This window comes from Orycteropus afer, unplaced genomic scaffold (genome assembly GCF_000298275.1).
Source record: "Orycteropus afer afer isolate SDZICR_OR568_19922 unplaced genomic scaffold, OryAfe1.0 scaffold00014, whole genome shotgun sequence".
NCBI classification, from domain to species: domain Eukaryota; kingdom Metazoa; phylum Chordata; class Mammalia; order Tubulidentata; family Orycteropodidae; genus Orycteropus; species Orycteropus afer.
Genome location: NW_006921601.1, coordinates 14290441 through 14305287, shown reverse-complemented (window position 1 = coordinate 14305287; position 14847 = coordinate 14290441).

Sequence of the window (14847 nt, the reverse complement as noted above, 5' to 3'; positions counted from 1 at the left end):
AAAAAAAAAAAAAACAAGATCCAGGGACAGGAAAGAGAATAAATGAATAAATAAATAAAAAGGAAGAAAAGAGGAAGATAAAAAAGAATAATTTGAAAACAAACAAAAACAAAACTGTGAGGGATGGGACAGGGCACTCAGGCTGTGTCAGGGCACAGACCAGGATGGAATTCCTGCTGGTCAGTAAGATGGGTGGAGGTGGGAGATGGCCACATCTCTGTTCACCAAGAGGGTGTGGGGTAGGAACAATAACAAGGGGAATATTGCACCTTTCTTGTTGTCAGCTTCCAGTGTGATTGCCTGTGCTGTCCTTGGCAAGTGGAACCTATCTTAGGTCACTGTCCACTTGCATATATTCAAAATGACCACGCTGCTTGCAAATACTCAAAATGGTTGTGCCTTCGAGACAGCTGCCAGCAGTCCACAGGTCTGTTTGTCTCCTTCTTTGCTGTTTTCCTTTCTGGTTGTCAGGCACCAATGCAGTTCTTGCCTATGTAGTCCTTGGTGAGCACAGCCAATTCTTAGATTGCCACTAGGACAAGCTTGGAAATATTCAAAATGGTTGTCCCCTCAGCATAGCTGACAGTCTTCAGCTCTGTTTGTATCCTTTTTCACTGTTTTCCTTTCTTGTTGTCAGGCACTAGTCCAGTCCTTGCACATGTAGTCTTTTGTGAACAGAGTTGATTCTTAGGTTACTACTTGGATGCACTTGGAAATATTCAAAATGGCTATGCCTTCAGGACAGCTGGCAGTCCATAGCTCCATTTGTCTCCTTACTCATTGTTTCCATTCAGGTTCTTCTACTAGTTGGTATTTAATCCCCTTTATCTTTCTTTCAAAGCCCAGTGTTCCAGGATCATCTTCTGTATTGGTTTCAATGGGTTTCTCACTGCTTTGTTGCAGAGGGTCTGTGAAGCTTGTCTGCCTATTCCACCATCTTGCTGGAACTTCCCAGAGAAAATTGTTTTTTCATTTAACAATTCATACACATTTTGTTTCATGACATTGATTGTTATCCTTACAATGTAACAGCATTCTCCCCACTTCATCCCTGTCTTTACTGTTTCTGTTCATTCTTCTCTCCTGTCTCTTCCTACCTTCTGAGCTTTAACCCTAGGCAAATCCTGCCATTTTGATCTCATATAGTTGATTCTTCTAAGGAGTGCCTACCTCACAGATCTTATTGTTCACCTTGTAGGCCTATCATTTGGCTGAAAGTTGAGCCACTGGAGTGAGTTCAGTTCTGGGGCTGAAGGATGTCTAAGGTCCATAGTCTCAGGTGTTCCACCAGTCTCTATCAGTCCAGTGAGTCTAGTCTTTTTATTGTTCTCAGTTTTTTCCATATTTTTCTCCTACTCTGTCCAAGACTTCCTATTGTGATCCCTATCAGAGAGGTCAGCAGTTGTAGTTGGGTACCATCTAGGTCATGAAGGCTTGAGTTCACATTGTCCATTATTCCTTTGCACTAATTGTTTTCTTGCATCTTTGATTTTCTTCACTCTTCTTTGCTCTTGATGGGAAGAGACCAATAGTTGCACCTTAGATGGCTGCTCACAAGCTTGTAAGATGGCAGTTGCTACTCACCAAAGTGGGATACAGAACATTGTCTTTGTGGACTACGTGTTATGCCAATTGACCTTGGTGTCCCCCAAGACTATGATCCTGAGCCCCCAGGCCCAGTGACTCATTCCATCAATGTGTTTGGTTATGGGTAAGAAGTTTTTGTAACTTTGCTCTCTGTATGTTCCACTATATACGTGGATATATTTGCAGTGTATGTTAATACATATGTAGAAATGTCCTCTGTCAAACCTGTTATATTTGTGGGTATAGTCATATTCACCTTTCCACTCCTGTTCAGAATGTGTCTATCTATGTACCTATGTATGTATCCATTCATAGATTATTATTCTTACTGTTATTGCAAAATTGTGCATGTAATAGTATTTACTTTAACTCTTGTGCTTCCCCTAGTGTCTTCTTTTGCCTTGATCATTTTGTTCTGACCTCCCCCTTATTGTATATTGCCTTTTCCTTCATTCAAGTTAAAATCTGTCTACTTTCTAGTTAGTGATTTAGCCTCTTTTTCCCTCCCACCCCTGGTAATTTTCAAGGAATGATTCTTTCTATGTGTTAACCTTTTCTTGAATTTTTACAGTAGTGGTCTCATACAATACTTGTCCTTTTGTGATTGACTAATTTTATACAGCATGGTATCCTCTAGGTACATCCATGCTATGAGATGCTTTGTAGATTCATCATTATTCTTTAATGTTGTGTAGTTTTCCATTTTGTATATGTACATCAGTTTGTTTATCCATTCTTTTGTTGATAGACATTTGACTGTATCCATATTTTTTGCCATTTTGAATAATGCTGTGATGAACTTGGATGTGCATATATCTGTTCATGTCATAGCTCTAATTTCTCTAGGATATATGCCTCATAGTGGAATTGCAGGATAATATGATATTTTTATTTCCAACTTTTTAAAGAAGTGCCACATAATTTCCACAGTGGTTGTACCATTTTACAATACCACCAGCCATGTATGAGTGTTCCAGTCTCTCCACACCTTTACCAGCATGTGTTATTTTCTAAACTTTGCTATTAATGCTGGTGTGAGATGATACCTCATTGTTTTGATTTGCATTGCTCTAATGGCTAATGATCACAAGCATTTCTTTACGTGTTTGTTAGTCACCTGAATATTTTCTTTGATGAAGTTCTTGTTCATTTCCTCTGCCTGTTTTTCAATTGGATTGTTTGTCTTTTTGTTGTTGAGCAGTTGAGTTTTCTCTTCATTTTAGAAATTAGTCACCTGTCCAATATGCCATTGCCACTCCCCCCCCCCCCAATAAATAGGTTCTCTTTTTATTCTTTTGGTGAAGTCTTTTGACGTGCATAAATGTTGAATTTTTAGAAAGTCTCAGTCATCTAATTTATTCTCTGATGTATGTACATTTTTTAGTAGTGCCTAAGGCATTTAATTACTAACCAGAAGGTTGGTGGTTTGAAGCCCACCAGCCACTCCTTGGAAGGAAGATTGGGTGATCTACTTCCACAGTGATACTGCCTCAGAAACCTGAGGAGGGGTCACTATGAGTTTGATCCAACTCGACAGCAGTGAGGGTTCTTTTTTTTCTTTTTTTTAACGTATACCATGTATTGTTATGTGCCGTCAAGTCAGACCCGACTCATAGCGACCCCTCCTTGGTTTTCCGAGGCAGTATCACTGTGGAAGTAGATTGCCCCATCTTTCTTCCGAGGAGTGGCTGGTGCATTTGAACCACCAGCCTTCTGGTTAGCAGTCAAATGTCTTAGGCACTATGCTACCAGAGCTCACATGCCATGTATTAGGACCCCTAAATTTTCCTATATTTTTTCTTTGATGATTTTTATAGTTAAGGTCTTTGATCCATCTTGAGTTAGTTTTTGTATATTGTGAGAGATATGAATGCTGTTTCATTTTTCTGAAGATTGATATCCAGTTTCAGCAACACCATTTGTTAAAGAGACTGTATTTTCCCTTTAATGGGTTTTGGCCCTTTGTAAATGATCATTTGTTCATAAGCAGATTAATTTGTTTCTTGGTTCTCAATTTTGTTCTATTGGTCTGTGTGTCTGTCACTGTACCAACACCAGAGTGTTTTTATTATTATGGCTGTATATAGATTCTGAGATCAGGGAATGTGAGGCCTCCTACTATTTTCTTCTTTTTGAATAATGCTTTGCTTATTCAGGGTCTCTTTCTTTCCTTATAAAATTGGTGATTAGTTTTCCCATTTCTTCAAAAATGATGATGGAGCATTACTTGGGATTGCATTATTGCTGTAGAATGTTTTGGGTAATATTGACATTTTCACAATGTTAAGTCTTCCTATCCATGAACATGGTATGTTCTTCCATTTATGTAAGTCTCTTTTGGTTTCTTGTAGTAGTGTTTTGTAGTTTTCTATGCATAGGTGTTTTGTGTCTCTGGTTAGATTTATTCCTAAGTACTTCATTTCTTGGTTGTTTATTGTAAATGGTATTGTTTTCTTAATGTCATTTTCAGAGTTCTCTGTGTTAATGTAAAGGAACCCAACTGATTTTCATATGTTGATTTTGTGCTCTGCCACCTTGCTAAAACTTTCAGTTAGTTCCAATAATTTTCTTGCTGAGTCTTTGGGATTTTTTATGTATAGAATCATGTTGTTGTTATTGTTGTTAGGTGCTGTCGAGTTGTCTCCAACTCATAGCAACCTTATACACAGCAGAATAAAAATCCACCAGGTCCCACGCCAGCTCTGTGATCCCTGCAATACTTGAGCCAATCACTGTAGCCACTGTGTCAATCCATCTTGTTGAGGGTCTTCCCCTCTCATTGACCCTCCACTTTATCAAGCATGACATCCTTCTCCAGGGAATGGTCCCTTCTGACAACATGACCAAAGTAGGTGAGATGAAGTCTAGCCATTCTCGCTTCCAAGGAGCATTCCGACTGCACTTCCTCCAGGACACATTTGTTACTTCTTTTAGCAGTCTATGGTATTTTCAGCATTTTTCACCAGCACTAAATCTCAAAAGCATCAGTTCTTTTTCAGTCTTCCTTATTCATTGTCAAGCTATCACATGTATATGAGGCAATTGAAAATATTATGGCTTATGTCAGGTGCACATTAGTCTTTAGGGAGACATTTTTGCTCTTCAGCACTTGAAAGAGGTCCTTGCAGCCAACTTGCCCAGTGCCATACATTGTCTGCTGTCCTGACTGCTGCTTCCATTGGTGTCCATTGTAGAACCAAGCAATGTCAAGTCTTTGACAACTTCAATTTTTTCTCCATTTATAGTGATGCTGCTTATAGGTCCAGTTGTGAGGATTTTTGTTTTCTTTATATTGAGAGGTAATCCATATTACAGACTGTAGTCTTCAAGTCATCCTCACTTTTAGTGAGCAAAGTTGTGTAATCAGTGTATCACAGGTTGTTAATGAGCCTTCCTTCAATCCTGATGCCACATTCTTCTTTAATAGTTGAGTTTCTTGGATTATTTGCTCAGCATATAGATTGAATAAGTGTCGTGAAAGGATACAAGCCTGACACACTCCCTTCTTGACTTTAAACCATGCAGTGTCTCCTTGTTCTGTTTGAATGACAGCCTCCTAGTCTATGCACAGGTTCCTCACGAGTACAATGAAGTGTTCTGGAATTCCCATTCTTCTCAATGTTATCTATAATTTGTTATGATCCACACAATCAAATGCTTTTGCATAGTCAATAAAACACGAGTAAACATCTTTCTGGTATTCTTTGCTTTCAGCCAAGATCCATCTGACATCAGCAATGATATACCTTGTTCCACATCCTCTTCTTAATCCACCCTGCACTTCTGGAAGTTCTCTGTCATTATATTGCTGCAATCGTTTTTTAATTACCTTCAGTAAGATTTTACTTGTATGCAATATTAATGATATTGTTTGATGATTTCCACAGTCCATGGGATCACCTTTCTTTGGAATGAGTACAAATATGGATCTCTTCCAGTCAGTTGGCCAGGTAGCTCTCTTCCAAATCTTTTGGCATAACCAAGTGAGTGCCTCCAGTGGGGCATCTATTTGTTGAAACATCTCAATGGGTATTCCGTCAATTCCTATAGCCTTGTTCTTTGCCAGTTCCTTCAGTGCAGCTTCAACTTCTTTCTTCAGTACCATTGGTTATTGATCATATGTCACCTCCTGAAATGGATGAACATGGACCAGTTCTTTTTCATACAGTGACTGTGTATTCCTTCCATCTTATTTTTATGCTTCCTGCATCATTCACTATTTTGCCCATAGAATCTTTCAATATTGCAACTCGAGGATTAATTTTTTTTTCCTCAGTTCTTTCAGCTTGAGAAATGCTGAGCTTATGCTTCCCTTTTGTTTTTCTAACTCCAGGTCTTTGCACATTTAATTATAGTATTTGGCTTTGTCTGCTTGAGCTGCTCTTTGAAATCATCTGTTCAGCTCTTTTATCTTGTCATTTCTTCCATTTACTTTAGCTACTCTCTGTTCAAGGTCAAGTTTCAGAGTCTCTTCTGACATCCATCTTGGTCTTCTTTTCTCATCTTTTTAATGACCTCTTGCTTTCTTCTTGGATGATGTTCTTGATGTCATCCCACAATTCTTCTGGTTTTTGGTCATTGGTGTTCAATGCATCAAATCTATTCTTTAGATGGTCTTTAAATTCAGGAGGGATATATTCAAGATCATATTTTGGCTCTCATGGACTTGTTTTAATTGTCTTCAACTTCAAGTTGAACTTCCATATGCGCAATTGATGGTCTGTTCCACAATCAGCTCCTGGCCTGGTTTTTGCTGAAGATATTGAACTTTTGCATTGCCTCTTGCCACAGATGTAGTCAATCTGATTCCTGTGTATTCCATCTGGTGAAGTCCACGTGTATAGCCATTGTTTGTGTTGTTGAAAAAATGTATTTGCAATGAATGAGTTGTTGGTCTTGCAAAATTCTGTCATGCAATCTGCAGCATTACTTCTGTCACCAAGGCCAAATTTTCCATCTACTGGTGATTCTTCTTTGTTTCCAGCTTTTGCATTCCAGTCACCAGTGATAGTTAACACATCTTGATTGCACATTCAGTCAATCTTAGAGTGCAGAAGCTAACAAAAATCTTCAATGTCCTCATCTTTGGCTTTGGTGCTTTGTGCATAAATTTGAATAATAGTCATATTAACTGGTCTTCCTTGTAGGTGTATGGATATTATCCTGTCACTGACAGCATTGTACTTCAGGACAGATCTTGAAACATCCATGCCATTCCTCTTCAAATTGTTATTCCTGGCATAGTAATCATATGGTTGTCTGATTCAAAATGGCCAAAACCACTCCATTTCAGCCCACTAATCTCTAGGATGTCAATCTTTATGTGTTCCATTTCATTTTTGACAGATTCCAGTTTTCTTAGATTCATACTTCATACAGCTCATGTTCCAATTATTAATAGATATTTTCAGCTGTTTCTCCTCAATTTGAGTCAGGCCACATCAGCAAATGGAGGTCTTGAAAGCTTTACTTTATCCACATTAGTAAGGTTGGTCCTACTCTGATGATGCAGCTCTTTCTTAGTCGTATTTTGAAAGTCTTTTGACCTAAGGGCTCATACTCCTACACTCTATCAGATAATGTTTCCAGGCTATTCATAAAGTTGCACAGTAATGTATCAGACAGTGTTTCTCTGCTATTCATAAGGTTTTCCCTGGCCATTTCTTTGAGAAGTGAATGGCGTCTTCCTTCTTCCTACTCTGTCTCAGTCTGCAAGCTGCTGCATTAAAACCTGTGCACCATGTGCAACCCCACTGGCACTTGAAACACTTGTGGTACAGCCTTAAGCCTCACAGCAACACGCAAGCCACAACAGTATGACAAACTGACAATTTTGTCTCCCATAGCTGTTTGAAATCTCTCTGCCCTCCCCTTACCTGGATCTCTGGCACTGCTCTGCTCTGTCATCCCCTCTGGTTTCTCTTTTCCCCTGCTTTCCTGCCTCTTGGTGGTGGGGCCTGGTCTCTCCCCTTGCCTGAATCCCTAGCTGCTACTCTGCTCTATCATCCCTTTGGCTTTGCTTTCCCCCCACTTTCCTCCCTCTTGGGGGTGTGGCCTGAGTCCCTCCCCTTACCTGGATCCCTGACTGATATCATCTGCAAATAGATAGTTTTACTTCTTCTTTGTCAATTGGGATGCCTTCTATTTCTCTTTCTTGCTTTATTCTCTGGCTAGGACTTCCAATGTAATATTGACTAGGAATGGTGATAAAGGGCATCCTTGTCTGGTACTTATTTCTAAGGGGAATGCTTCAGTCTCTCTCCATTGAGAATATTTTTGGCCATTGGTTTGGTATATATCCCCTTAAGTATGCTGAGAAATTTCCCATCTATTCTTATTTTCTTCAGCATTTTTATTAGGAATGGCTATGGAATTTTGTCAAATGCCTTTTCTGAATTAATTGATAGGATCATGTTGTTTTTTCTTTTGTTTGATTTGTGTGCTGGATTATGTTGATTGTTTTTCTAATGTTGAACCATCCTTGCATACCTGGTATGAATCTCACTTGGTCATGATATATTGTTTCATCTATATGTCGTTGTAGGATTTTGTCAAGAATTTTTATGTCTATATTTATGAAGGAGATTGGTGTATGCTTTTCTTTTTTAGTGGTGTCTGCCTGGTTTTAGTATCAGGGTTATGCTTGCCTCATAGACTGAGTTTGGGAGTATTCCATTCTTTTCTAAATTCTGGAATAATTTGAGTAGAATTGGTGTTAGCTCTTCTCTGAATGTTTGCTAGAATTCACCAGTGAAGCTGTTTGGGCAGGAATTTTTCTTTTTTTTTAATGCCTTGTTCAATTTATTCCATTGTTATAGGTCTGTTCAAATTTTCTACCTCAGACTGTGTTAGTCTGGGTAGAGCATGTATTTCTGGAAATCTGTCCATTTCTTCTAGGTTTTCAAATTTGTTGGAGTACAGTTCATAGTATTCTGTTATTTTTCTTTTTATCTCAGTTGGTTTGTTATGATATTACCTATTCCATTTCTTGTTCATGTTATTTGCATCTTCTCTTTTTCCTTTGTTAAATTTGCTGGTGGTTTGTCAATTTTATTCATCCTTTCAAAGAACCATCTTCTACTCTTATTGATTCTTTCTATTTTTTGTTTGTTTGTTTGTTTGTTTCATCCATTTTTCTTCTACTTTTCATTATTTCCTATTTTCTGGAAATAGTAAGCTTTTTTTTTTTTTTTTTAACTGTTTTTTCCTAATTACTGGATGTTCTGGTTACCTAGTGCCACTCTGACAAGAATATACCACAGATGGGATGGCCTTAACAAACAGGAGTTTATTCTTACAATTTGGAGGCTTTTAAGTCCAAGTACAAAGTGCTAGGCTCTAGGGGCTGGGTGAAAGCCCCTCAACCTTGGAGTCCAGCTGTGCCTTCTGCTGCCAGCCGACTGGAGCTAGAGGCATTTCTTCACTCAGACCGCTGTTGGCTGCTGAGACTGTGAAGTCCCAAGGTTAACAAGTAAAAAGGCACAGTCCTGATGTTACCAAACCACATGGCAGGCCATTAACTTAAGTCCATTGTAAGTCCCAAGGTTGGCAGAGCATAGCACGCCGCTGAGCAATGACACAGCTACATGCAGGGTCCAAATGTGCCATTGGCTAGAGACCATTCTCAAAGGGTTCTCCTTATAAACAGGAAGCAGACCACATACCCAAAGGCAGCTACCCAGCTGCTTGTGGTAGATCCCACCATGGAGTTGATTGCCAGTCTCCTCATGGGGAATAACTATCACCAGCTGCCCAGCCACTCAACCAGGCCCAGCCAAGTTGACACACAAACCGAACTACCACACTGGAGATGTTGGGTTAAGGTGCTGATTTTTGTTCTTTTTTCCTTTTTGATGTGTATATTTGTGCTATAATTTTTCCTCTGAAACCTGCTTTCTCTGTGTCCCAAGGATTTTGGTATGTTGTGTTTTCATTCTCCTTTGATTCAAAGAATTTTTTATTTCATTTTTTACTTCTTCTATTACCCAGTTGCTTTTAAGCAGAGTGTTAGTCAGTTTCCATATATTTGACTTTTTTCTTCCTTGATTTTCTTGTTGATGATTTCTAATTTTATAGCATCGTGTCTGAGAAGATGCTGTGTAGTGTCTTGATATTTTCAAATTTATTGAGCCTTGCTTTGTGGTCTTACATATGGTCTATTTTGGAGATTTTTTTCATGTGCACTGGAAAAAATGTATATGGTGCTGTTGTTGGTTGGAGACTTCTGTACACATCTATGAAGTCTAGTTGGTTGATTGTGTGGTTTAGATCCTCTGTGTCTTTGTTGAATTTCTTGTTTTTCTGTCCCTCATCAATAGTTGTGTATCAAAGTCTCCTACTATTATTGTGGAGTTGTCTATTTCTCTTTTCAATTCCGTTAAAGTTTGATGAATGTATTTTGGGGCTTTTTCATTGGATACATATATATTTATTATATATGTATATATATGGTTATGTCCCCTTGTTGAGCTGACCCTTTAATCATTATACAATGTCTTTTCATGTCTCATTTGCTGGCTTTTGCCTTAAAATATATTTTAGCAGAAATTAATATTGCCACTCCTGTTCTTTTTTGGTTGTCATTTGCTTGACATATATTTTTCCATTCTTTGATTTTTAGCTCATTTTTGCCTTTGTGTCTAAGGTATGTCTCTTGTAGACAGCATATTGAAAGGGTCATATTTTCTTATTCATTCTGCTACTCTCTGTGTCATTACTGGTGCATTTAATCAATTTTCATTAAGTATAATTATTAGTAGGTATGAATTTACTGTTTTCATTTTGCTATTTTGTGTGTGTGTGGGTGGATGGTATTGTTGGTTTCTTTGATCCATGTATTTCTGTGCTGCACTTATTTTGTTTACAAATTTTCTCATCATTTCCTTCATTGCAGTTGTTTTAATGTTTACTGAGTCTTTATAATTTTATTCTTTTTTTTGATAAGAAGGTTTATTAATTTTCTGTGAGGTTACCCTGTGACTGTTATGGATTTATCTTATTTTTGATATTGCCATATCTATGTTGATTTCTGATGGGAGCTCTGGTAGCATAGTGCCTAAGGCACTTGACTGCTAACCAGGAGGCTGGTGGTTCAAACCCACCAGCCACTCCTCAGAAGGAAGGTCGGGCAATATACTTCCGTAGTGATACTGCTTCGGAAACCCAAGGAGGGGCCACTATGAGTCAGGTCCAACTTGACGGCACATAACAACAACAACAAAAACATGTTGATTTCTGAGTGAAATATGTCTTAATCTCTGATTGTCTGACACTGTTGGTTCTCTATCCAAATGACTCCATTTAGCATTTCTTGTAAGGTTGGCCTGGTTTTTACAAATTCATTTAATTTCTGCTTATCTTGGAAAGTCCTAATTTCACCATTATATTTGAGGAACAATTTTGCTGGATATATAATTCTTGGTTGACTTTTTTTTTTTTTTTTTTTTTCTTTCAGGGTTTATTATATATCATCCTATTGCCTTCCCACCTGCATGGCTTCTGCCTAGGAGTCAGAGCTTAGTTTTATTCATTCTCCTTTACTTTATGACTTTTGGTTTTTCCTGAGATGCTTTCAGGATCCTTTTTTTCCTTTGGCTTTAGACAGTTTGATTAGGATATGTCTTGGTGCTTTTTTTGGGGCATCTGTCTTGGTTCTCTACCAAAACCTGTAACAGAAATACCACAAGTGGATGGTTTTAACAAACAGGAATTATTCTTTTACACATTAGGACACTAGAAGTCAAAATTCAGAGAGCCAGCTCTAAGGGCTTGGTGAAGGCCCCTTGTCCATGGGTGTTTTTGTCCTCTAGTGTCATTCTAACAAACATACCACAGGTGGATGGCTTTAAGAAACAGAGATTTATTAACTTACAGTTTAGAATGCTGAAGTCTGAGTGCAGACAGCCCCAGTGGCTGGGTTAAGGCCACTTGACCTTGGGTTTCATCTCTGACTCTTGCTCCTGGTCTGCTAAAGCCGAAGGCTTCTCTTAACTCAGGCAGCTGCTGGCTGCTGAGGCTGACAAATGCAAGGTCAACAAGTAAAATGGGTCAGTCCCAAAATTATCAAGCAACACAGCAGGCCACTAGTTCAAGACCAGAACCAGTCCCAAGATTGGCAGACAACATAGCAGGCTGTCAACTGATGACTCAGACAAATGCAGGATGCACATGTGCTAAGAAACTCCAGACCTTTCTCAAAGTTTCTCCTTAAATACTGGCAGCCAACCACATCCCTAAGGCAGCTACTCATCTGCTCGCAGTAGATTCCACCATGGAGTTGATTACCTGTCTCATCATGGGGAATAACTACATCCAGATGCCCAGCCACTCAAAACCAGGCCAAGCCAAGTTGTCATATAATCTTAACTACCATACTGGGCTCTGCCTCTTATTTCAGGCCCACTGGAGCTGGAGGCATCTTTTAACTTATGTAGCTGCTGGCTGCTGAGGTTGATGAACCCAAGGTCAGCAAATAGAATGGCCCCAAATCAACAAGAAACATGACAGACCACTGGTTCAAGTCCAGGAACAATCCCAAGATTGGCAGGCAACACAAAAGGCCACTGAGATGAAGACTCAGACAAATTCAGGATCCAGATATGCCAGAAAGACAGAGATATTTCCCAAAGCTGTTCCTTATATACTGGAATCTGACCACACCCCAAGAGCAGCTCCCTTTCCACTGATTAACATCTCACAGCAGATTTCACTATGGGGATTATTATAATCTCATAATGAGGCATATATACAACCAGCTTCTCAGCCACTCAAAACCTTGGCCCAGCCAAGTTGACACACAATCTTAACTACCACAAGGTCTGTCCTATTTAGGGTTCATTGAGCTTCCTGAATGCATATTCTTGTCTTTCATGACATTAAGGAAGTTTCCTTCCAACAAATCTTTGGTAAATTTCTCAGTGTTTTTGTTTGTTTGTTTGTTTCTTGTTCAGGAATTTGGATCACATGTTAGTTATTCCTCTTGATGATGTCTTACATAATTCTTAGGCTTTCTTCTTCTTCTTTTTTTTTTTTTTTTTCTGACTGTTCCACTAACAGATTCAGAAAAACCAAACCAAACATACTGCCATTGAGTCAATTCCAACTCAAAGCAACACCCTTTGGATTAGTATGAAAAGATTTGCTTCAATCTTGCTAATTCTGGTTTCCATTGATTCAGTTTTACTCCTTTGTCCTTCCAATGTGTTATCTATTTCTAAAATTTTATTATTAATTTTCTGGATTTCTATTTGTTGTTGTTGTATGGTTTCTAATTTTTCATTTATTCTGTCAATTTTTTCTTATGTTGTTTTCCTGAATTCTTCTAGGGTTTGGACTGTATTTTCTTTGATTTTGTCTGTGATTTCCATGATCTCTTTCTTAAATGGCCAAAAGGACCTAAGTACAAAAATTTTGTTTTGTTTTATATATCCAGGCAATGGAGTGAGTATGCTACTCTGATTGGTAGTTTGTCAGCATTGGGGCATTCACTACCAGTCTCAAAGTGAATTTAGTAGTAGGTGGGAGTGTGGGTGTGAGTCTCTGATCACTGGTCATGCAGAATAGTTGAGGGATGGCCAGGTGGGTGTTGGCTGCCATCTATCATTGATCCAGTGGTACTGGAGCATGTGGGGACACACATTCAGTGGGTGGAACAGCAGGTATGATGGGTATGGCTGGGTAGGGTTCTTGGCTTCCAATGCTTTCTAATCAATGATCACTGACATGGGTGCTAGTGCAGTCCTAGGTGAGCAGAGCCAATTATCTGATTCTTGCTTTGATTAGAACATTACTTGCAATAATTCAAAATGGCCATGTTGTGCCAATTGGACATTCACTGCTCCATATGCCTTTTTTGCTATTTTCATTCAGTCTATTCCTCTCATCGGTATTTGATCTACATCTTCATTCTTTCCTTTGAAGTTCTGGGTTCTAGGATTGCCATCTGTGTCTGTTTTACTTGGTTTCTCAAGTCTTTGTTGTATAGGGTCTTAATAGTGTATCTTCCTGTTTCACCATCTTGAATCCTCCCTGTCATACTTTTCAAAATGTTATCCTTCATGCCATATTCTCACTTCCGGAAGAAGAAAAAAGAATAGAAAAGACTAAATAAAAATCTTTGGAAATGAAAAAGGATGAGAGGAAATTGGCAATGACAAACATTAAACATGCTAAAGAGCAGTAATAATTAAAAGAGCATGATACTGTACATAACAGTGAATCTAGAACAGACAAATAAGTCAATAGAACATAACAGAAAGCTCCTCAACACTATTATTTGGTATATAATAAAATAGTGTTTTATGTGCAGAGGGTTGGGTGAAAGATGATGCCTGAAAATGTTGATTTGAATTATTTCCACCTATGGGTTTGTACTGATTCGATGGCACCTAACAACAGCAACCTAAATATGTCTATATGACAACAACAACATAAATATTTCTATATGACAAATATTCCATAGACTATATGAAAAGTGAAGAGTTCATAGCCTTGATATATAAAGAACTCTCATAAATCAGTAACATAAAATGATAAACAAAGCAATATAAAAAAATCAAAATGTTAGACCATTTTTACAAATTTTTAATGGAAATATAAATTTGCACATGATGAAAAATAGTATGACAAAATATATTAAAATTCTTAAACATTTGACCCTGCAATTCTCCTTCTATAAATTTATTTTAAAAGAATGATTAGACAAATATACAATAGTTTTTGTATAAATGATAATCATGATAATGTTATTCATAATAATTTTTCAAAATTGAAATTCAGCTGAATGGCTGAAAGAATAGTTTAATTAATGACAGAACTTACTAAGTTAAAGAACATTAAGCAGTGATTAATAAAGATGATATGGATGTATATTTGCTGATATTAAAACATATTCTTGATCTTTTGTTGAATGAAAAGGAAAGTTACAAAGAAGTATAAAAATATGATATTTCAGTATAGATATAATCCTCTCCTTTATTTAAATAGTAAAATGTCTGGCAAGGTATATGTATATATTGGGTTATCTGTCCTTTTCTAAAATAAATATAATTTTCCATGTAATAAAAATGTATCAGTTTCCTAGGGCTATTGTTAGAAACTATTACAATAAACTTAAATATGTTAGCATATTATTTTGTATGTATCAAATATAACAAAAAACAAACAAAAGCTGAAGATGTGCCTATAAATAGTAGAACCATTCACTTTTTTCTCTGACCTGAGTTAGTGATGAATAGGCCCATTAGGTTGCAAGGAAGAGCA